Below are 24,513 nucleotides of genomic sequence, written 5' to 3'. Positions count from 1 at the left end.
TCCTCACCTGATAGGTTATCATAAGAAAGATCTCAGATTACAAGGATGAGACAAGAAGTTAGTATGGAAAAGATCGGTCTAGTAATGAAAGAAAAATTTAAGCTATCTTACATCTCCATAAACACTTCTAAGATTAGCAATTCTTCCGGAATGACTCCGGTCAAACGATTTCTGCTCAAATTCCTACATAAAATAGAAAGATTATAAGACAAAAATCTCTGCGAAGCACTTAAACAAGATCCCGTTTTCTATAAATACTCAACTAGAAGGTGTTCCAAATCACCAAGTGAAGAAGGAATAGAGCCACTAATTTCATTGTCAGAGAGGTCCCTGGAGAAAACAAACAAGAAGTAAGAACACCAATAAAACGAGAAAAGATGAAGAACACCTTCAGGCACTTAATACTTACAGCGTATCTAAATTACCAATTCGAGAGAGCTCGATTGGTATAGAGCCCTTGATATTGTTAGAGGAGAGATTCCTGAGGTAAGACGACGTGATTAGCATGATGAGCTTCATCATAGAAAAAGATTAAGGAAATTAAAAGGATAAAATATGTCAGATGATGAACATTTGAACCAATCATTTAGGCTCCATTTGGTGGATTGGTGTTACCAAATAAATCATTAACATAGCAAGAACGATGCTTACAGATAAGTCATACTCCTAATCTCTCGAAAGCTGGTGGAATTGTTCCATTCAACTTGTCCCATGCACATTACTGTCATCAAATCAATCAATAGATAACAAAGTTTAAGGGTTTTCAAATTAGAAGAACGGAAGTTACAGAATTTGAATCATAAGATTGGTGCTTACAGGCTGTTGAGATTTGTGCATGAGCTAAGATTACGGAATAGGTCCCTCAAGCTTGTTGTTAGCAACATTCCTGTAAAAGAAAAAGTATCAGTGCTTACGACACACTAAGAACAAACATATACTCAACAACCAGAAAGTCTAACATACAAATCATATAATTCTGTTAACTTCCCAAGCTCTGATGGAATATGCTCCGTGAGGAGATTATCATTCAGTTCCCTGTACAAGAAAAAATCAAGATAACCAATATGTTACATGGCCAACTAGATATCACATGGCACAAATATTTGGCAGATGCCAATTGGCATTGGCAATGCGCAAGATAAACAAAGACCATTAATCTTACAAGTAGTGCAACTTTGACTACTACCCAGTTCCAGCGGAATTGATCCAGTCAGTTGATTACAGTGCAAATATCTGCAGTGTATGGTGTATTCCCATCAAAATATCATTCAAGAAAAACATTAGCAGCTACTTCAACGTATTTGAGTTTCATAACACAAACTTACAATTTTTCAGTGTAGGTCAGATTCCCCAAAATTGAAGGTATAGGTCCAGTTAACTTGTTGGAGCTAATCCCTGGATAGTACAATTGCGAAATTGACATGAAATAAGATTTTCTATCACATAATAAAGAGAGAATTTGAATGATAGTGAATCGGACTTCAGTGCAGTTTACAAACAAAATACTTACAATACAGCAGTGCCTGCATCAAACCAATAACGGAAGGTATCTCCCCAAAAGACGATTGCCTTGCAATGATCTAACCACAAAAATCAACATTAGAGCAATTAATAAACTGAAACTTTTTTAAGCAACAGTCTTTGTCAAATGGGAAATTTCAGCTCATACAATGTAGCTACTTGCAAGAACCCAATATTGAATGGAATTTCACCAGTTAGCTGGTTGTAGGACAATCCCTGCCGATCACATGAAAAAAAAGATTTCTTTAGTTAACTGATCTAGATGTTTGAAAGCATTAGCCTCTCGAGCTAGATGACGAGTACATACAAGACCTGGAAGGCAGTGCAATTGCCTATATTCTGAGGAATGCTGCGGTCAAACTGTTGTTCCTCACATCACTTCAAAAAATGTAACTTAAAGTTAGATCAGAAAAAGGCCTTACTTTCGGGAAGGTAAAAAGACATAACAAAGGATGTTCAATAATGGAAGGAAATTACAAGTACCATAGACCAGTTAGCTGGCAGATGTCCGGAGAAAGCGTGCCAACTAGATTGTTTCCTCGCAAACCACTAAAACAATGAGAAAAGAAAAGATTTAAAAACACCCAGGATAAAGAATTCTTGAGATGATATCATTATATGGGAAAAATATTCAAATTGAATTGTTTTACAATAGAAAGAAAGGGTGTGGCAACATTTTGCACTCACAGATACTGTAACACTTCATTCCAATAGATGAGCCTCGGAATTTCGCCCTCAGTCTATTTTGTGCCAGGTCCCTGGAACCATATCATAAGTCAAGGAATGAATAAAACTATATGAAAATATACAACGATGTAGAAACTATATGAAATAACTTACAACTTTCAAGTTCGGAATCTGTGACAGAGTTGAAGGGATTGGGCCAACTAACTGATTGTTTTTCAGAATCCTAGACATCAATTAGAAAAGAAGAAATTCAAATACATCTAATGAACCAATAATTCAATTGTTACATTAATGTAAGAAATGCTTCGAACATAACTTACAGAAGTTCTAGTTGTTTCAGTTTCGAGATCGAAAACGGTATGTCTCCATATAACTCATTAAAGGACAAGTCCCTGATAACACAAGCAATGTTCAATCCATCTTGCAAGCCACTGAACATCATCAAAAACCATTCACAACATCAGAATCTTGAGCTCTTTTCTGTTAAAGCAGGCTTTTCAAAGACGAGCAGTCGCAGATCTCATCTGGGATTTGTCCAGACAGTTGATTTCCTCTAAGGTCGCTGATCAATAATATAAAATTTCTATCATATCCCAATTCAAATCCATCCAAATCTCATGCACAAAATTCTTTTCAAACAAAAAATAGTTAAAGAACACTACAGAGTAATAAGATCCTTGAGGTCTCCAATGGCTGGTGAGATTTCCCCATCAAGATTTAAGTCTGATAAATTACTACAAAGCCAAAAACCAAAAACAAAACAAACATCAGCTGAATGAAAGGAAAGGAAAATCAAAAGTTCATCAAACAAACAAAAAAATTTACCATCAAGAATGACAAAAGGCAAAGACAGTTAAAAAGAACAAAACAATGACACCAAATTAAAGTGTCTGAAACTTACAGTGCAACGACATTGAAGGTGACATTGTCGCAGGTGACCCCTCTCCAAACACAATAATCTGAAGAAGTTGCGTCGGTCCAGTCATATAGTACATTGTCCACATCCCTAAACGACTTCTTTATATCCAACAGTGTTGTTCCTTCATCATATTACATTGCATAGATAAAAGCACTGAATGTTAGCTCCATTGTAAAATATGCAGACAGACAGTACGTGAAGAATCAAATTTTTCTTCAAAACCCTTGAAAGAGAAAATGAAAAGTTTTAACCAAAATATTGTCGCTTTAGCATGAACCGTAACTGTAATGAAACGAAACCAGCAGCCATTGAAGTGAGAAAGCAAGACCAACTTCCAGTAAATGTTAAGAAAAAGGTTCCAACTTGTTAACGTTGACATTTTCAGAGACCCCAAACAAAACCCAGAAAGAAACATAGAGAGCCATGGAGTAATAAACAAAGGAGACACTTTTTTTAAAGTTAAGGCAGAATGTAAAACTTACCATCTTCAGAATCCCTCGAAGCCAAATTCAAACAGAAGAGAGAAACCAAGAAGACGAACACCAAACGAAATGCCATTGTCATTGCTTAACCTTCTTAGCAGAAGAAAAACCTTTGTTTTTTTTTTCAAGTAAACCAACCTTAGTATTACACCATACCTCAAAGATACTCAAACCAAAGAGAATGAAATACAATTCTTTGAAGAAGGAAAACAACACAAAAAAGGCACAGCTTTTCTTTGTTCTTTCTACTGTTACAGCTGCACCGGCATGGAAATGATGCAGTGAGAATCAGAATCAGCTTAAAAAACTTTTTATGATACTTTGTTGTCCCTATTACCAAAGTAGAGCTTTTTCCTTTTACAATGTAACGATAGCAAGGAGTAGGAGAAGAAGAGGTCGCTTCTCTACTTGTAACATCACATCGTTTTGCAAAAATAGACCCAGACCCTCACCTCCTTCCTATGATAATAATAAGAGAAAATCGTCTCAGTGACCAAAAAAAAGTTATAATATACGATTTTAACCAACTTTTTTTGGATTTGCCAAAATGACCAACAAAATCGCAACGCGAATAAAAATCGCAACGCGATCCCCAGAATCGCAAATCAGTTTCCAGAATCGCAAATCAGTTTCCAAAATCGCAACGCGATTCTTGAAAATCGCGATGCGATAGTAGAAATTCGCATTGCGATTTTCCATAATCGCAACGCGAATATGAAAATCGCAACGCGAACACATAAATCGCAACGCGTATCCGTAAATCGCAACGTGTATCCGTAAATCGCAACGCGTATGGGTAAATCGCAATGCGTATCCGTATATCGCAACGCGTATCCGTAAATCGCAACGATAATACATAAAATCGCAACGCGTATCCGTAAATCGCAACGCGATATTTAAAGCGCCATTATAATCGCTACGCGTATTTTATTTTCAAATTACAAAAAGAATATTAAGACAAAATCCCGTAATCGCAACTCATAACCTAAACCTAAAATCACAACTCAGTCCCATCTCCATCTCTCACTCTCTACGGCGAAGAAATCCGTCCCCATCTCCGAAGATTTCCGTCCCCATCTCCGGCGAAATCCCTCACAACCATTCACGGTCAGAATCCCTCACAATATTCAGAAATGGAAATCAACTCCGATGGTTAGTTTTTTTTTATTTTTATTTGAAATGTTTGCATTATTGTAGGTTTTCATATTGAAACTGATGATAAGTTTACTGGTCATTTCAATAATAGATTAACCATTTCACTTAGATTTCATTTGCGTTACGATTCTGTCGTTGCGATTTCATTTCGCGTTGCTATTCTCTCGTTGCGATTTCAAGTTAGTATTTGTCTTTGTCTTTGTTCTGTCTTTTGGTTGAAGTAATGCAATCCATTCAAGTTCAATTTGCAGAAGAGTCGCAACGAGATAAATGAAAATCGCAACGAGAGAATGACTGTCGCAACGAGAGAATCGCAACGCGAAATGAAAATCGCAACGAGAGAATCGCAACGCGAAACCAAAATCGCATTGCGATTTTCATTTCGCGTTGTGATTCTCTCGTTGCGATTTTCATTTCGCGTTGCGATTCTCTCGTTGCGATTGTCATCTCGCGCGTTGCGATTCTCTCGTTGCGATTTCATTTCAACCAAAAGACAAAACAGTGTTGCAAAATTTTAGTTTCAAGAATAAACTACTACTTTTTATGTTATTGTTTTGGTATATCTTCACAGTGTAGTTTTGGTATATAACTTGGTATGTTTATTGTTTTTGTAGAAATTTTTTTCGGTTCAATTGACCTTGAGAAATAAAGTCAGCCTGGCCACTACAATTGCAAAGAAGCTTTCACCTGCTCAAAGACAATTGTTTGAGGAAACCTGCTTCGGGCCATGGCTGAGAGTACAGCATCCGGTGGAGATGCTAATTTGACCCATTGTGGCTTCAGACCATGACATCAAATTACCCGACAGTATACAACGTGGTGAGGAAGAGATATGGTTCATTTTCCACCAGCGTATACTTGCTTTGGGCGGAAGGAGTTCTGCTTAATCACTGGTCTACGATTCGGACACGATGATGTAGGCCGGTACACTCGTCATATCGCCCGCCCATCATGGTTATCCGGGTTTTTCCGGATGAGTCAATGGAGAAGCCGAACCTACATGTTGACGACCTGAAGAAATTATTAATAAGAAAGCTGGTTTCATCGGATGGAAGACGTCGATGTTGTCCGAGTATGCCTACTACTACTTGTGTATGCCGGCTTTTTAGGCAGAGAGGCCAGACAACCTATTCATCGGGAGCTAATAATGGTAGAGGACCTGAATGCATGGAATCTGTTTTCGTGGGGTTCGTATATATGGAAAGCTACCTGGACTAAGTTGTCGTCTGCCTTTGATGACGCAAAAGTTTGGGGCGATGGGTCCAAATACACTTTGTCAGGCTTTGTTTGGGCCTTTAAGGTAAGAATTTCTATATAATTTCTAAAATTATAATTAATTATTTAACAATTACTAATTTTGTTTATATTGTTTGTAGATTTGGATATTCGAGGCTTTCCCCAGCATGCGTACAATGCAATAAAAACGTCAAATGATATTCCCAGGGCTATTTTCCTGGAAGGAAAACTCTGTTGGATGGGAAGACTTAATACCATATGCCACAATAAAATGTAAGTTAACACAAATACTTTCATATAATATAAACAAGTTATTAATAGTAGACGTTTAACTTTGTTTGAGTTTTTATATTTAGGAGGCCAACATTCCATTACAAAGACGACACCCAGGAGGAAGAGTTGCCACTGATTGGTGGCAAGCTAGTCAGAATTTTTTTGATGGCACGGATGATGAGCAGCATCCACTTCCTCCAATTCGAGAGCCATCACCTCACCTAGAGCCATCACCGATCGAACCGACTATACACCTCTAGAACGAGAGCCATCACCTATCCCGTCACATCATCGAGCCTCTTCTCCACCATCACCTCATGATAGGCGACCGACAAGAAGATGCCACGACTCCTATCTCCTGTTCTCCACCTCCACCTCAACGGGATGAGTCAAGGGAGTTACGTGATGAGGTCAATGCCTTGCGTGAGGAGATCGGTACTCTACGCGATAACGATGGTGCATGGGTGTGGAGGTGTCAACTTACGTGGTGAGGTTGCCGCTCTCGTGAGATGATAGTATCGTTGCAGAATGGTTCATACTCTACGCAACGAGTAAGTTTAAGATTTTCCATATTTAACTTAATGATAAATTTACTCGTAATTTCACTTAGATTAGCCATTTCACTTAGATTGCTTAGTAAATTTATTCGGTTGCTGCCAATTCTGCTAAACTGTGTATTCTTTAAACACTGTGAAATAGTATTTGTCTTTGTTTTGTCTTTGGTTGAAAGTAAATTGTTCGGTTGCTGCCAATTCTGCTAAACTGTGTATTCTTTAACACTGTGAAATATATTTGTCTTTGTTTTGTCTTTGGTTGAAAGTAAATTTGTTCGGTTGCTGCCAATCTGCTAAACTGTGTATTCTTTAACACTGTGAAATAGTATTTGTCTTTGTTTTGTCTTTGGTTGAAAGTAAATTTGTTCGGTTGCTGCCAATTCTGCTAAACTGTGTATTCTTTAACACTGTGAAATAGTATTTGTCTTTGTTTTGTCTTGGTTGAAAGTAAATTTGTTCGGTTGCTGCCAATTCTGCTAAACTGTGTATTCTTTAACACTGTGAAATAGTATTTGTCTTTGTTTTGTCTTTTGGTTGAAAGTTTCAATTTGCAGAAGAAGAATAGTTTACTTTCGCAACACGAAACTTAAAAAAATCGCAACGCGAAACCAAAATCACAACGCGAAATGAAATCGCAACGACAGAATCGCAACGCGAAACCAAAATCGCAACGACAAGATCGCAACGCGAAACCAAAATCGCATTGCGATTTTCATTTCGCGTTGCGATTCTTTCGTTGCGATTTTCATTTCGCATTGCGATTCTGTCGTTGCGATTTTCATTTCGCGTTGCGATTTTGGTTTCGCGTTGCGATTTTAAGTTTCGTGTTGCGAAAGTAAACTATTTCTTCTTCTGCAAATTGAAAACTTGAATGGATTGCATTACTTCAACCAATAGACAAAACAAAGACAAATACTAACTTCAGGGTATTAGTTTGAAACATATTTTTCTTTGTTATCTGATGCATTTTGTGAACTATGATAGAATAATGACTTGGGTGAATACAATGCAAGTTTGAAACATATTTGTCTTTGTTTTCACTGTTTAATATCATGTTTTATTTACTGATTTTGTATTTAATTATTTAGCGGCCCGATAGAGTGGATGCTTTACGTCGGGTTATGCTGCACGACGGAGTTCACGCATCAGACAGCGTGCACGTGCTATTAAGTCCGTACACCCCAATAGTGCGAAGACACCGCAAGAAGAAGCCCGACTCGCCTGTCATCCCTCAAGAGTCCACTCCTATCGTTGAAGAGGCCCCCCATATCATTCCTCGAGAGTCCCCTCCCACCGTTCAAGAGGCCACTGTCATCATTGAAGAGGTCCCTCCACCATTCAAGAGCCCGATTCACATGGCGTCATATGTAGGCTTCTTGAGAAACCCTCTGACGTGCCGGACATGATGGATTCAAGTTGGCTCGTATGAGTTACCGGCCAGTTACCATACCGGTATTGAAGAGGAGAGGGAACAACTACCGGACACAATTTGGATAAACACCCTTTGGGCTAAGACCGCAGTTGATTTTATCTACATGAGCGGAGCAAGGGTGTTTCACTGACATATGCAAGCTCACCGATGATATCTTTTTGTTGCTTGAACGGCCTTGGTGGGGCGTATTATTAGGGTCGAAGACAATGGCTATTTCGATGGGGGGGTAAGTCTTATATTTTTCTTATATTTCAATTGATTAATTTTTTTTTTTAAATTTATGTAAGTCACTAATATATGTCTTTTTGTAAAACAGCATATCGATGCGTGGGTGACACGTCTTCTAATAATAAGAAAACTTAAGAAAAATAAAAATATACGATATACATAATGCCGACGTCTTTTCACGCCGTTCACTTGAAGAATGCACGAGATGAATCATTGATTTGGGCAATGGACAAGCTAAACTTTATCCTGCATGTGGGAGGTCGATAAGGTTAGTATTTATTTTAGATTGAGTTTAAAGGTTTATGAAATAAGTGCGCAAATGATATATTACTTATGATTGCAGGTGTTTATCCCTGTTTTGGAACGTAAACATTGGATTCTCGTCGAGCTTCAGCTCCCATCCCTTAAGACAAATGTATGACAGCATGATAAATTACATATCATTGGCTGATTTAAGAGATGTTATTAAGGATGGAGCTCTCATTTGGCTAATTCTTGGATGCGATCAATTATGGACTCGTTCTGGAAACAAGAAGCCAAAGAAGCTCAATATTACAGTTATTAGAGACGAGACCGCGCCACAACAAACGAGCGGAGCCAGAGGAGATTGTGGTCCTCTCGTATGCTTGGCGTTGGAGCGTTTGACGACGGGAAGCATCAAGTATCTACCTCCCACCGAGAGAGATAAAGCTGCAGTAGGCTTGTGGTTTCGGCATTATATGGCTAAATCGATATATACGAGACGCTGCCTACCTGCTTCCGCGTTATAAAAATGTCCATAAACAATTGGTAAGTTATTATTTGGTTTGAAAATGTTTGGTTAAGTAACTAGAATTCAATAATTTGCTGTTTGTAGGTTTAGATGTGTAGAAAGTGTTGTTTGAACAAATGTTTGGTTCTGCAGGTTAATCTCAGAAGTGAACTGCGTGAAAATGATGTCGAGCTGCAAAAGTTGATTCAATAGTTTAATTGATGTTTTTTGATTGTTTAATTGATTGTAAAAGTTGATTCAATAGTAGATGATCGGAAATAAGAATTATTGCTTATTTTTTGATTGTTTAATTGATTTGTAAAAGATGATTTGTAAAAGTTGATTTGTGTAATTGATGCGAACATAATTCTTATTTGTGCTTGTTTAATTGATTGAATGTAATGGTTGATTTTGTTGATTTCAATCTGCATTATGTTGAAGGCAAAAATGACTATCGCAATGCGAAATGAAAATCGCAATGCGAAATGAAAATCGCAACGAGAGAATCGCAATGCGAAATGAAAATCGCAATGCGGAAATGAAAATCGCAATGCGTTTATAATTTCGCATTGCGATTATCTCGTTGCGATTTCATTTCGCATTGCGATTTTCATTTCGCATTGCGATTCTTTCGTTGCGATTTTCATTTCGCATTGCGATTCTTTCGTTGCGATTTCATTTCGCATTGCGATTTTAATTTCGCATTGCGATTCTGTCGTTGCGATTTCATTTCGCATTGCGATTTCATTTCGCATTGCGATTTTCATTTCGCATTGCGATTCTCTCGTTGCGATTTTCATTTCGCATTGCGATTTTCATTTCGCATTGCGATTCTCTCGTTGCGATTTTCATTTCCGCATTGCGATTTCATGTTGGGATTTTCATTCGCGTTGCGATTGTATTTTCCGTGTTGCGATAGTCAAATGCATGCCTAATAGTGATAACAACTGAATAACAAGAGTTGGTTAAGTCAAAATGGTTGGCCTGAGTCATTAATTCAACTGAAAATGTTAAAAGTTCACACATAAAATCCACATAATACAACGTTTGCATTTAAAAATCACCTAAGTTAACAGTCTCAAAAGGTGAAGCCAATCGTGATTGGGATTTTAAAGATGATTGCCTTTTGCTTGACACCATATGAGCTTTGGATTTTGATGAGGATCCATATTTTGGTAGAGGAAAATATGATTTTGATGGCACTGGTGATCCACATGTCAACCTTGTATGACCACTTTCCTTGCACGACTAATGTCGATCTTCTTCTCTTCACCTTAGACGGTATACGATGTGACTTTTGGTCGGCCAGGTAGCCTTCTGTCCATGGCTGGTGGCAAAACTGTTTGTAAGTCATCTGGTATGTCCCACTCAGAAGGATGTGGAATAGGGTAGACAATCTCGGCATAAGTCTGTCGATAAACTTCTGTAGTGTAGCAATCCATAGCGTATGCGCTTGAATCATCTTGGTTTAAATGAAGAGCAACTTTTATAACATGGCCACACGGATAACCAGATGTTTGCCATTTCATACAACTACACGTCTTTGCATTTAGATCGACTAGCCCATTTAAGTTATTATCCAGTACTTGAAACAAAGTGTTGAAACATGGTTCAACTCTCCATGACGTTGACTTCACAACACGTTTCGTTATCTTTTTTTCAGTCCATGGTGTAACACGATGTTCCAATGTTCCTGTAAATTTAAATAAACAATACTTAGTAAAATATATAAATATGATAAGTTACGAATTCAAAGAAATAATACCTGCATGGTTTCTTTCTTGTAGTACCACTGTTGAATAGAGGCTCGAAAAAAACTCCATTAACAAGTAATGGGTAATTTCCGGGAATGACGACTTAGAGCGTTGATTGATTCTGCACTATTAGACGTCATGAAACATATCTTGCTCCAAGTTGATGTACTCTTGACCACTTTCAAACCCGACATCTTCTAGTGTTTGAGCACACTGAGGCAAAACACGTCTTAAACAATTATATGCTTATTGAAATCCACTTCCCGATAAGCTTTTACAGCCTTCCAGTTGTCCATTTGTGCTTTTTATAGCAGACCTTGATTTTAGATTTCTATACAAATGAACACCACAAAGTCCATGAAAAGCATCTGGGAAACACCTTCTAACAGCGTTGTCAATTGAGTTTGCCCTATCGGATATGATTGTCAGATTGCTAATAGGACCTATGCAATCCTAAGATGCCCCATAAACCATGTCCATGAATCAGAGGTTTCAGATTTGCCAACCCCGTAAGCTATTGGCAATATCCCCATTGTTAGATCCATGGCTACTGCTAATAAGTTTACTCCAAGGTATCGACCTTTCAATGTGCTCCGTCAACTATAATAACTGGGCGCATGCAAGTAATAAACGAACGAATCTACAAAATAATATACAAGAAATATAATCATTAAATGTGAAATGCATGTAACTAACAAAAATGAGTCAACAAAATTATATTGATTTACTAACCGTAGCACCAATGGCGATAAACAGCAACTCAAAGCGTCCATCTCTATCTGTTTTGATATGAGTTACCGACCCAGGATTTTTCAGCTTTAAATTGTGACAATAAGCCGGCAGTTGGGCAAACGATGCTTCTGGCGACCCCCTCAACAATTCCAAGGCATAACATTTGGCTCTCCAAGCTTGAGAATATGATATACTAATCTTGAACCGAGCATTCATGTCAGTCATAATTTCATGTCCCCGTATACCCTGTCATTCAAAAACATTAACTCAGCCAGAAAACCACCAACACCTTTTTGTTTGCCTGTCTATGGTGAGGAAAAACTTGGGTCTTGAACATGTGTTTATCAATAAAAGTCCTAACTTGAAACATTTGCAATCTTTTATTCTCTTTGCAATCATACGCCACGTACAGTTTTTGTCAATCATACACCTTGTTTCGAAACGATATTTGCTTGATTTGTTAACTTTTAGTTGATAGCCATCTTCCACACATTTCGTATATAAAGCTATCTTCAAGTCTTCCTTTGTATCAAAACAATCATCTTTCTTGATACGAATAACTTTTGTGTAACAATCAACTGCTTTCTTTATCAACTTCTTCGGTATCTGAAGTAATTCTGGCTATTCCAGTTATACGCCCGTGGCATTTTCTTTTCTTCGGGGACTTTTCTTCTTCTTTTCTTCTTCAGGATTATATGAATTACAGAATGGATGTTCAACATGTTCATTCACAGTCGTAACTTCCTCTCATTATCATCAACATTACATTCTTCGGCAACGGCTGTTTCATCATCAAAATTCGGGTATTGACCAATATCAATATATTACACGCATGGTCTGTTTCTTCTTCTGAAACATCATCAAAATCCGTGTATTGACCAATATCAAAGTCCGGATATTGACCAAGACCAAATTTCGAATACTGACTAGTACTCACAATTTTTTCTGTTGGCTCATCATCGTCTAAACTGGTCAATACGAAAACCGGAATTGGTGCTGAAAGTTGATTGGGATTTGGATTAGAGAAAGGTTGGGGTTTTGAGAAAAACTTAGTTGATTACTACCCGCTACTGACCCAACAATACTACTTCTAGGTTCAACAACATACAATGTAACATCATCTTGTGAAACACTAATGTAAGCAATGAATCGTTCAACATCTTCATTGTCGGTTAACAAATAAACTTTACCATTTCTCTGATAAGATAGCCTAAATCCACTTAGGGGCTCTAAATTCAATTTATTTGAAACACGTAGCATTAGAGTTTCATAAGTTAACTTTTGTAAAGACAATTTTAGTTGAAGATTCATGGGTAAAGGCATATTGTAAAACACCATGAACATTATCCCATGACCCTCCAAAACACAAATCTATCCAAACATGATCAACATTAGATGATTTCATGGTTGTAAATTAATTTACTAAACAGACGAGCTGCGAAACTAAAACCTGTTGCCGGATTGGGAAGGATGTCGTTGGATATAGGAACGGATGTCGCCGGAGAGAGTGATAGATGGAGATGGAATGAGTTGCGATTTAGGGATTTAGTTTATGATTTCAGTGTTATATACCCAAAATTTCAGTGTTGTGATTTACAGATTCTCGTTGCGATTTACAGATTATCGTTGCGATTTACAGATTTCGTTGCGATTTACGGATTATCGTTGCGATTTACGGATACGCGTTGCGATTTACGGATTATCGTTGCGATTTACGGATACGCGTTGCGTTTACGGATACGCATTGCGATTTACGGATACGCGTTGCGATTTACGGATACACGTTGCGGTTTACGGATACGCGTTGCGATTTACGGATACGCGTTGCGATATACGGATACGCATTGCGATTTACCCATACGCGTTGCGATTTACGGATACACGTTGCGATTTACGGATACGCGTTGCGATTTATGTGTTCGCGTTGCGATTTTCATATTCGCGTTGCGATTATGGAAAATCGCAATGCGAATTTGTACTATCGCATCGCGATTTTCAAGAATCGCGTTGCGATTTTGGAAACTGATTTGCGATTCTGGGGATCGCGTTGCGATTTTTATTTCGCGTTGCGAATTTGTTGGTCATTTTGGCAAATCCAAAAAAAGTTGGTTAAAATCGTATATTATAACTTTTTTTTGGTCACTGAGGCGATTTTCTCTTATATTAATCTCGATTATACTTAAAATCGAACTTTATGTCAAACTAATAAATTAGAAGTAGAACTCTTCTAATTGATTATTTTATTTATAAAAATTAAACTTAAAATCTTATTTATGAGTTTAAATTAAATCAGTGACAATATCTGCAATGTCTAATTTCCATGATTATTTCTTTTCTATAATCCAATATATTAATTATAATATCCAATTTCAACGTTCCCAAGCTACATCAGACATGACTTTTACTCCTATTAATTTCATTTTCCAGATTTCGCATCTCCAAATCCGTAGAAGTTTCCTTCTTGGGGTCAAAATCGATTAGAAGCTTCTTATAATTTTGGTAATTAAATAATAAATATATTTAGTTTAACTATCAGTGATAAAAAAAAATCTAAAAAGAGAAAATCGCCTCAGTGACCAAAAAAAAGTTATAATATACGATTTTAACCAACTTTTTTTTGGATTTGCCAAAATGACCAACAAATTCGCAACGCGAAATAAAAATCGCAACGCGATCCCCAGAATCGCAAATCAGTTTCCAAAATCGCAACGCGATTCTTGAAAATCGCGATGCGATAGTACAAATTCGCATTGCGATTTTCCATAATCGCAACGCGAATATGAAAATCGCAACGCGAACACATAAATCGCAACGCGTATCCGTAAATCGCAACGTGTATCCGTAAATCGCAACGCGTATGGGTAAATCGCAATGCGTATCCGTATATCGCAACGCGTATCCGTAAATCGCAACGCGTATCCGTAAACCGCAACGTGTATCCGTAAATCGCAACGCGTATCCGTAAATCGCAATGCGTATCCGTAAATCGCAACGCGATCCGTAAATCGCAACGATAATCCGTAAATCGCAACGCGTATCCGTAAATCGCAACGATAATCCGTAAATCGCAACGAGAATCTGTAAATCGCAACGATAATCCGTAAATCGCAACGAGAATCTGTAAATCACAACACTGAAATTTTGGGTATATAACACTGAAATCATAAACTAAATCCCTAAATCGCAACTCATTCCATCTCCATCTATCACTCTCCGGCGACATCCGTTCCTATATCCAACGACATCCTTCCCAATCCGGCAACAGGTTTTAGTTTCGCAGCTCGTCTGTTTAGTAAATTAATTTACAACCATGAAATCATCTAATGTTGATCATGTTTGGATAGATTTATGTTTTGGAGGGTCATGGGATAATGTTCATGGTGTTTTACAATATATGCCTTTACCATGAATCTTCAACTAAAATTGTCTTTACAAAAGTTAACTTATGAAACTCTAATGCTACGTGTTTCAAATAAATTGAATTTAGAGCCCCTAAGTGGATTTAGGCTATCTTATCAGAGAAATGGTAAAGTTTATTGTTAACCGACAATGAAGATGTTGAACGATTCATTGCTTACATTAGTGTTTCACAAGATGATGTTACATTGTATGTTGTTGAACCTAGAAGTAGTATTGTTGGGTCAGTAGCGGGTAGTAATCAACTAAGTTTTTCTCAAAACCACAACCTTTCTCTAATCCAAATCCCAATCAACTTTCAACACCAAATTCGGTTTTCGTATTGACCAGTTAGACGATGATGAGCCAACAGAAAAAATTGTGAGTACTAGTCAGTATTCGAAATTTGGTCTTGGTCAATATCCGGACTTTGATATTGGTCAATACACGGATTTTGATGAGTTTCAGAAGAAGAAACAGACCATGCGTGTAATGATTGATATTGGTCAATACCCGAATTTTGATGATGAAACAGCCGTTGCCGAGAATGTAATGTTGATGATAATGAGGAGGAAGGTTACGACTGTGAATGAACATGTTGAACATCCATTCTGTAATTCATATAATCCTGAAGAAGAAAAAAGAAGAAGAAAAAGTCCCCGAAGAAAAGAAAATGCCACGGGCGTATAACTGGAATATGCCAGAATTACTTCAGATACCGGAAGAAGAGTTGATAAAGAAAGCAGTTGATTGTTACACAAAAGTTATTCGTATCAAGAAAGATGATTGTTTTGATACAAAGGAAGACTTGAAGATAGCTTTATATACGAAATGTGTGGAAGATGGCTATCAACTAAAAGTTAACAAATCAAGCAAAGATCGTTTCGAAACAAGGTGTATGATTGACAAAAACTGTACGTGGCGTATGATTGCAAAGAGAATAAAAGATTGCAAAATGTTTCAAGTTAGGACTTTTATTGATAAACATACATGTTCAAGAACCCAAGTTTTTCCTCACCATAGACAGGCAAACAAAAAGGTGTTGGGTGGTTTCTGGCTGAGTTAATGTTTTTGAATGCAGGGTATATCGGGGACATGAAATTATGACTGACATGAATGCTCGGTTCAAGATTAGTATATCATATTCTCAAGCTTGGAGAGCCAAATGTTATGCCTTGGAATTGTTGAGGGGGTCGCCAGAAGCATCGTTTGCCCAACTGCCGGCTTATTGTCACAATTAAAGCTGAAAAATCCTGGGTCGGTAACTCATATCAAAACAGATAGAGATGGACGCTTTGAGTTGCTGTTATCGCCATTGGTGCTACGGTTAGTAAATCAATATAATTTTGTTGACTCATTTTTGTAGTTACATGCATTTCACATTTAAATGATTATATTTCTTGTGTATATTATTTTGTAGATTCGTTCGTTTATTACTTGCATGCGCCCAGTTATTATAGTTGACGGAGCACATTTGAAAGGTCGATACCTTGGAGTAAACTTATTAGCAGTAGCCATGGATGCTAACAATGGGATATTGCCAATAGCTTACGGGGTTGGCAAATCTGAAACCTCTGATTCATGGACATGGTTTATGGGGCATCTTAGGGATTGCATAGGTCCTATTAGCAATCTGACAATCATATCCGATAGGGCAAACTCAATTGACAACGCTGTTAGAAGGTGTTTCCCAGATGCTTTTCATGGACTTTGTGGTGTTCATTTGTATAGAAATCTAAAATCAAGGTCTGCTGGTATAAAAAAGCACAAATGGACATACTGGAAGGCTGTAAAAGCTTATCGGGAAGTGGATTTCAATAAGCATATAAATTGTTTAAGACGTGTTTTGCCTCAGTGTGCTCAAACACTAGAAGATGTCGGGTTTGAAAGATGGTCAAGAGTACATCAACTTGGAGCAAGATATGGTTTCATGACGTCTAATAGTGCAGAATCAATCAACGCTCTAAGTCGTCATTCCCGGAAATTACCCATTACTATGTTAATGGAGTTTTTTCGAGCCTCTATTCAACAGTGGTACTACAAGAAAAGAAACCATGCAGGTATTATTTCTTTGAATTCGTAACTTATCATATTTATATATTTTACTAAGTATTGTTTATTTAAATTTACAGGAACATTGGAACATCGTGTTACACCATGGACTGAAAAAAAGATAACGAAACGTGTTGTGAAGTCAACGTCATGGAGAGTTGAACCATGTTCAAACACTTGTTTCAAGTACTGGATAATAACTTAAATGGGCTAGTCGATCTAAATGCAAAGACGTGTAGTTGTATGAAATGGCAAACATCTGGTTATCCGTGTGGCCATGTTATAAAAGTTGCTCTTCATTTAAACCAAGATGATTCAAGCGCATACGCTATGGATTGCTACACTACAGAAGTTTATCGACAGACTTATGCCGAGATGTCTACCCTATTCCACATCCTTCTGAGTGGGACATACCAGATGACTTACAAACAGTTTTGCCACCAGCCATGGACGAAGGCTACCTGGCCGACCAAAAAGTCACGATCGTATACCGTCTAAGGGTGAAGAGAAGAAGAGATCGACATGTAGTCGGTGCAAGGAAAGTGGTCATACAAGGTTGACATGTGGATCACCAGTGCCATCAAAATCATCTTTTCCTCTACCAAAATATGGATCCTCATCAAAATCCAAAGCTCATATGGTGTCAAGCAAAAGGCAATCATCTTTAAAATCCCAATCACGATTGGCTTCACCTTTTGAGACTGTTAACTTAGGTGATTTTTAAATGCAAACGTTGTATTATGTGGATTTATGTGTGAACTTTTAACATTTTCAGTTGAATTAATGACTCAGGCCAACCATTTTGACTTAACCAACTCTTGTTATTCAGTTGTTATCACTATTAGGCATGCATTTGACTATCGCAACACGGAAAATACAATCGCAACGCGAAATGAAAATCCCAACATGAAAATCGCAATGCGGAAATGAAAATCGCAACGAGAGAATCGCAATGCGAAATGAAAATCGCAATGCGAAATGAAAATCGCAACGAGAGAATCGCAATGCGAAATGAAAATCGCAATGCGAAATGAAAATCGCAATGCGAAATGAAAATCGCAACGACAGAATCGCAATGCGAAATTAAAATCGCAATGCGAAATGAAAATCGCAACGAAAGAATCGCAATGCAAATGAAAATCGCAACGAAAGAATCGCAATGCGAAATGAAAATCGCAATGCGAAATGAAAATCGCAACGAGATAATCGCAATGCGAAATTATAAACGCATTGCGATTTTCATTTCCGCATTGCGATTTTCATTTCGCATTGCGATTCTCTCGTTGCGATTTTCATTTCGCATTGCGATTTTCATTTCGCATTGCGATAGTCATTTTTGCCTTCAACATAATGCAGATTGAAATCAACAAAATCAACATTACATTTCAATCAATTAAACAAGCACAAATAAGAATTATGTTCGCATCAATTACACAAATCAACTTTTACAAATCATCTTTTACAAATCAATTAAACAATCAAAAAATAAGCAATAATTCTTATTTCCGATCATCTACTATTGAATCAACTTTACAAATCAATTAAACAATCAAAAAACAATCAATTAAACTATTGAATCAACTTTTGCAGCTCGACATCATTTTCACGCAGTTCACTTCTGAGATTAACCTGCAGAAACCAAACATTTGTTCAAACAACACTTTCTACACATCTAAAACCTACAAACAGCAAATTATTGAATTCTAGTTACTTAACCAAACATTTTCAAACCAAAAGTATATAAACTTACCATTGTTTATGGACATTTTTTATAACGCGGAAGCAGGTAGGCAGCGTCTCGTATATATCGATTTAGCCATAATGCCGAAACCACAAGCCTACTGCAGCTTTATCTCTATCGGTGGGAGGTAGATACTTGATGCTTCCCGTCGTCAAACGCTCCAACGCCAAGCATACGAGAGGACCACAATCTCCTCTGGCTCCGCTCGTTTGTTGTGGCGCGGTCTCGTCTCTAATAACTGTAATATTGAGCTTCTTTGGCTTCTTGTTTCCAGAACGAGTCCAATAATTGATCGCATCCAAGAATTTAGCCAAATGAGAGCTCCATCCCTTAATAACATCTCTTAAATCAGCCAATGATATGTAATTTATCATGCTGTCATACACTATTGTCTTAAGGGATGGGAGCTGAAGCTCGACGAGAATCCAATGTTTACGTTCCAAAACAGGGATAAACACCTGCAATCATAAGTAATAATTCATTCATTTGCGCACTTATTTCATAAAACCTTTAAACTCAATCTAAAATAAATACTAACCTTATCGACCTCCCACCATGCAGGATAAAGTTTAGCTTGTCCATTGCCCAAATCAATGATTCATCTCGTGCATTCTTCAAGTGAACGGCGTGAAAAGACGTCGGCATTATTGTATATCGTATATTTTTATTTTTCTTAAGTTTTCTTATTATTAGAAGACGTGTCACCCACGCATCGATATGCTGTTTTACAAAAAAAGACATATATTAGTGACTTACATAAATTTAAAAAAAAAATTAATCAAATTGAAATATAAGAAAAATATAAGACTTACCCCCCCATCGAAATAGCCATTGTCTTCGACCCCTAATAATACGCCCCACCAAGGCCGTTCAAGCAACAAAAAGATATCATCGGTGAGCTTGCATATGTCAGTGAAACACCCTTGCTCCGCTCATGTAGATAAAATCAACTGCGGTCTTAGCCCAAAGGGTGTTATCCAAAATTGTGTCCGGTAGTTGTTCCCTCTCCTCTTCAGATACCGGTATGGTACTGGCCGGTAACTCATACGAGAGCCAACTTGAATCCATCATGTCCGGCACGTCAGAGGGTTTCTCAAGAAGCCTACATATGACGCCATGTGAATCGGGCTCTTGAATGGTGGGAGGGACCTCTTCAATGATGACAGTGGCCTCTTGAACGGTGGGAGGGGACTCTCGAGGAATGATATGGGGGGCCTCTTCAACGATAGGAGTGGACTCTTGAGGGATGACAGGCGAGTCGGGCTTCTTCTTGCGGTGTCTTCGCACTATTGGGGTGTACGGAGACTTAATAGCACGTGCACGCTGTCTGATGCGTGAACTCCGTCGTGCAAGCATAACCCGACGTAAAGCATCCACTCTATCGGCCGCTAAATAATTAAATACAAAAATCAGTAAATAAACAGACATGATATTTAAACAATGAAAACAAAGACAAATATGTTTCAAACTTGCATTGTATTCACCCAAGTCATTATTCTATCATAGTTCACAAAATGCATCAGATAACAAAGAAAATATGTTTCAAACTAATACCCTGAAGTTAGTATTTGTCTTTGTTTTGTCTATTGGTTGAAGTAATGCAATCCATTCAAGTTTCAATTTGCAGAAGAAGAAATAGTTTACTTTCGCAACACGAAACTTAAAATCGCAACGCGAAACCAAAATCGCAACGCGAAATGAAAATCGCAACGACAGAATCGCAATGCGAAATGAAAATCGCAACGCGAAATGAAAATCGCAATGCGATTTTGGTTTCGCGTTGCGATCTTGTCGTTGCGATTTTGGTTTCGCGTTGCGATTCTGTCGTTGCGATTTTCATTTCGCGTTGCGATTTTGGTTTCGCGTTGCGATTTTAAGTTTCGTGTTGCGAAAGTAAACTATTTCTTCTTCTGCAAATTGAAACTTTCAACCAAAAGACAAAACAAAGACAAATACTATTTCACAGTGTTAAAGAATACACAGTTTAGCAGAATTGGCAGCAACCGAACAAATTTACTTTCAACCAAAAGACAAAACAAAGACAAATACTATTTCACAGTGTTAAAGAATACACAGTTTAGCAGAATTGGCAGCAACCGAACAAATTTACTTTCAACCAAAAGACAAAACAAAGACAAATACTATTTCACAGTGTTAAAGAATACACAGTTTAGCAGAATTGGCAGCAACCGAACAAATTTACTTTCAACCAAAAGACAAAACAAAGACAAATATATTTCACAGTGTTAAAGAATACACAGTTTAGCAGAATTGGCAGCAACCGAACAAATTTACTTTCAACCAAAAGACAAAACAAAGACAAATACTATTTCACAGTGTTAAAGAATACACAGTTTAGCAGAATTGCAGCAACCGAATAAATTTACTAAGCAATCTAAGTGAAATGGCTAATCTAAGTGAAATTACGAGTAAATTTATCATTAAGTTAAATATGGAAAATCTTAAACTTACCTCGTTGCGTAGAGTATGAACCTCATTCTGCAACGATACTATCATCTCACGTAGAGCGGCAACCTCACCACGTAAAGTTGACACCTCCACACGCCATGCACCATCGTTATCGCGTAGAGTACCGATCTCCTCACGCAAGGCATTGACCTCATCACGTAACTCCCTTGACTCATCCCGTTGAGGTGGAGGTGGAGAACAGGGAGATAGGAGTCGTGGCATCTTTGCCGGTCGCCTATCATGAGGTGATGGTGGAGAAGAGGCTCGATGATGTGACGGGATAGGTGATGGCTCTCGTTCTAGAGGTGTATAGTCGGTTCGATCGGGTGATGGCTCTAGGTGAGGTGATGGCTCTCGAATTGGAGGAAGTGGATGCTGCTCATCATCCGTGCCATCAAAAAATTCTGACTAGCTTGCCACCAATCAGTGGCAAGCTCTTCCTCCGTGGGTGTCAGTCTTTGTAATGGAATGTTGGCCTCCTAAAATAAAAACTCAAACAAAGTTAAACGTCTACTATTAATAACTTGTTTATATTATATGAAAGTATTTGTGTTAACTTACATTATTTATTGTGGCATATGGTATTAAGTCTTCCCAATCCAACAGAGTTTTCCTCTTCCAGGAAATAGCCCTGGGAATATCATTTGACGTTTTTATTGCATATGTACGCATGCTGGGGAAAGCCTCGAATATCCAAATCTACAAACAATATAATAACAAAATTAGTAATTGTTAAATAATTAATTATAATTTTAGAAACATTATATAGAAATTCTTACCTTAAAGGCCCAAACAAAGCCTGACAAAGTGTATTTGGACCCATCGCCCCGCAAACTTTTGCGGTCATCAAAGGCAGACGACAACTTAGTCCAGGTAGCTTTCCATATATACGAACCCCACGGAAACAGATTCCATGCATTCAGGTCCTCTACCAATATTATTAGCTCCCGATGAATAGGTTGTCTGGCCTCTCTGCCTAAAAAGCCGGCATACACAAGTAGTAGAAGGCATACTCGGACAACATCGACGTCTTCCATCCGAGTGAAACCAGCTTTCTTATTAAATATTTCTTCAGGTCGTCAACATGTAGGTTCGGCTTCTCCATTGACTCATCCGGAAAAACCCGGGATAACCATGATGGGCGGGCGATATGACGAGTGTACCGGCCTACATCATCGTGTCCGAATCGTAGACCAGTGATTAAGCAGAACTCCTTCCGCCCAAAGCAAGTATACGCTGGTGGAAAATGAAACCATATCTCTTCCTCACCACGTTGTATACTGTCGGGTAGATTTGATGTCATGGTCTGAAGCCACAAATGGGTCAAATTAGCATCTCCACCGGATGCTGTACTCTCAGCCATGGCCCGAAGCAGGTTTCCTCAAACAATTGTCTTTGAGCAGGTGAAAGCTTCTTTGCAATTGTAGTGGCCAGGCTGACTTTATTTCTCAAGGTCAATTGAGCCGAAAAAAAATTCTACAAAAACAATAAACATACCAAGTTAGATATACCAAAAACTACACTGTGAAGATATACCAAAAACAATAAACAAAAAGTAGTAGTTTATTCTTGAAACTAAAATTTGCAACACTGTTTTGTCTTTTGGTTGAAATGAAAATCGCAACGAGAGAATCGCAACGCGAGATGACAATCGCAACGAGAGAATCGCAACGCGAAATGAAAATCGCAATGCGATTTTGGTTTCGCGTTGCGATTCTCTCGTTGCGATTTTCATTTCGCGTTGCGATTCTCTCGTTGCGACAGTCATTCTCTCGTTGCGATTTTCATTTATCTCGTTGCGACTCTTCTGCAAATTGAAACTTGAATGGATTGCATTACTTCAACCAAAAGACAGAACAAAGACAAAGACAATACTAACTTGAAAATCGCAACGAGAGAATAGCAACGCGAAATGAAAATCGCAACGACAGAATCGTAACGCGAAATGAAATCTAAGTGAAATGGTTAATCTATTATTGAAATGACCAGTAAACTTATCATCAGTTTCAATATGAAAAACCTACAATAATGCAAACATTTCAAAATAAAAATAATTAAAAAAACTAACCCTCGGAGGTTGATTTTCCATTTCTGAATATTGTGAGGGATTTCTGACCGTGAATGGTTGTGAGGGATTTCGCCGGAGATGGGGACGGAAATCTTCGGAGATGGGGACGGATTTCTTCGCCGTAGAGAGTGAGAGATGGAGATGGGACTGAGTTGTGATTTTAGGTTTTAGGTTATGAGTTGCGATTACGGGATTTTGTCTTAATATTCTTTTTGTAATTTGAAAATAAAATACGCGTAGCGATTATAATGGCGCTTTAAATATCGCGTTGCGATTTACGGATACGCGTTGCGATTTTATGTATTATCGTTGCGATTTACGGATACGCGTTGCGATATACGGATACGCATTGCGATTTACCCATACGCGTTGCGATTTACGGATACACGTTGCGATTTACGGATACGCGTTGCGATTTATGTGTTCGCGTTGCGATTTTCATATTCGCGTTGCGATTATGGAAAATCGCAATGCGAATTTGTACTATCGCATCGCGATTTTCAAGAATCGCGTTGCGATTTTGGAAACTGATTTGCGATTCTGGAAACTGATTTGCGATTCTGGGGATCGCGTTGCGATTTTTATTTCGCGTTGCGATTTTGTTGGTCATTTTGGCAAATCCAAAAAAAAGTTGGTTAAAATCGTATATTATAACTTTTTTTTTGGTCACTGAGGTGATTTTCTCATCTAAAAATTGGAGCTTGATCAGGATCGAGTGGATTTATATATTTTTCCAGTCCGATTGGAGAGAAGATATATAATTTTCATATTGAATTCGAATAAATGATACATATTTTCAAGTTGAAGGCCGTTGACAAAAAAACTCGACCATAATCCGACCGTTACCATCCCTATTCTTAATATGAGGTATAAAATAATATTAATTAACAAGTAATAATTTGGTAATAATACTTAACACTTACCTTAAACTTTTTTCTGTTTATCCCATTACTATTTCACCCATCATGGTCATCGTCATCCTTACACACGGTTCAAACACTCCTTCACTTTCGCCCAGTTTCCAGCCACTTTTCATTCCTATATACATACTCGGACGTTTCTT

The 24,513-nt window shown here is 37.9% G+C and overlaps 1 pseudogene; it reads right to left on the bottom strand.

Annotated features, from left to right (window-relative positions):
• Window positions 1-111: 111 nt before the first annotated feature.
• Window positions 112-3,783, bottom strand: LOC120155421 (annotated as a pseudogene).
• Between the last annotated feature and the right edge of the window lie 20,730 nt (window positions 3,784-24,513).

Source organism: Hibiscus syriacus, unplaced genomic scaffold (assembly GCF_006381635.1).
Source record: "Hibiscus syriacus cultivar Baekdansim isolate YM2019G1 unplaced genomic scaffold, ASM638163v2 tig00111191_pilon, whole genome shotgun sequence".
NCBI lineage: Eukaryota > Viridiplantae > Streptophyta > Magnoliopsida > Malvales > Malvaceae > Hibiscus > Hibiscus syriacus.
This window is presented reverse-complemented; position numbering and strand designations above follow the sequence as displayed.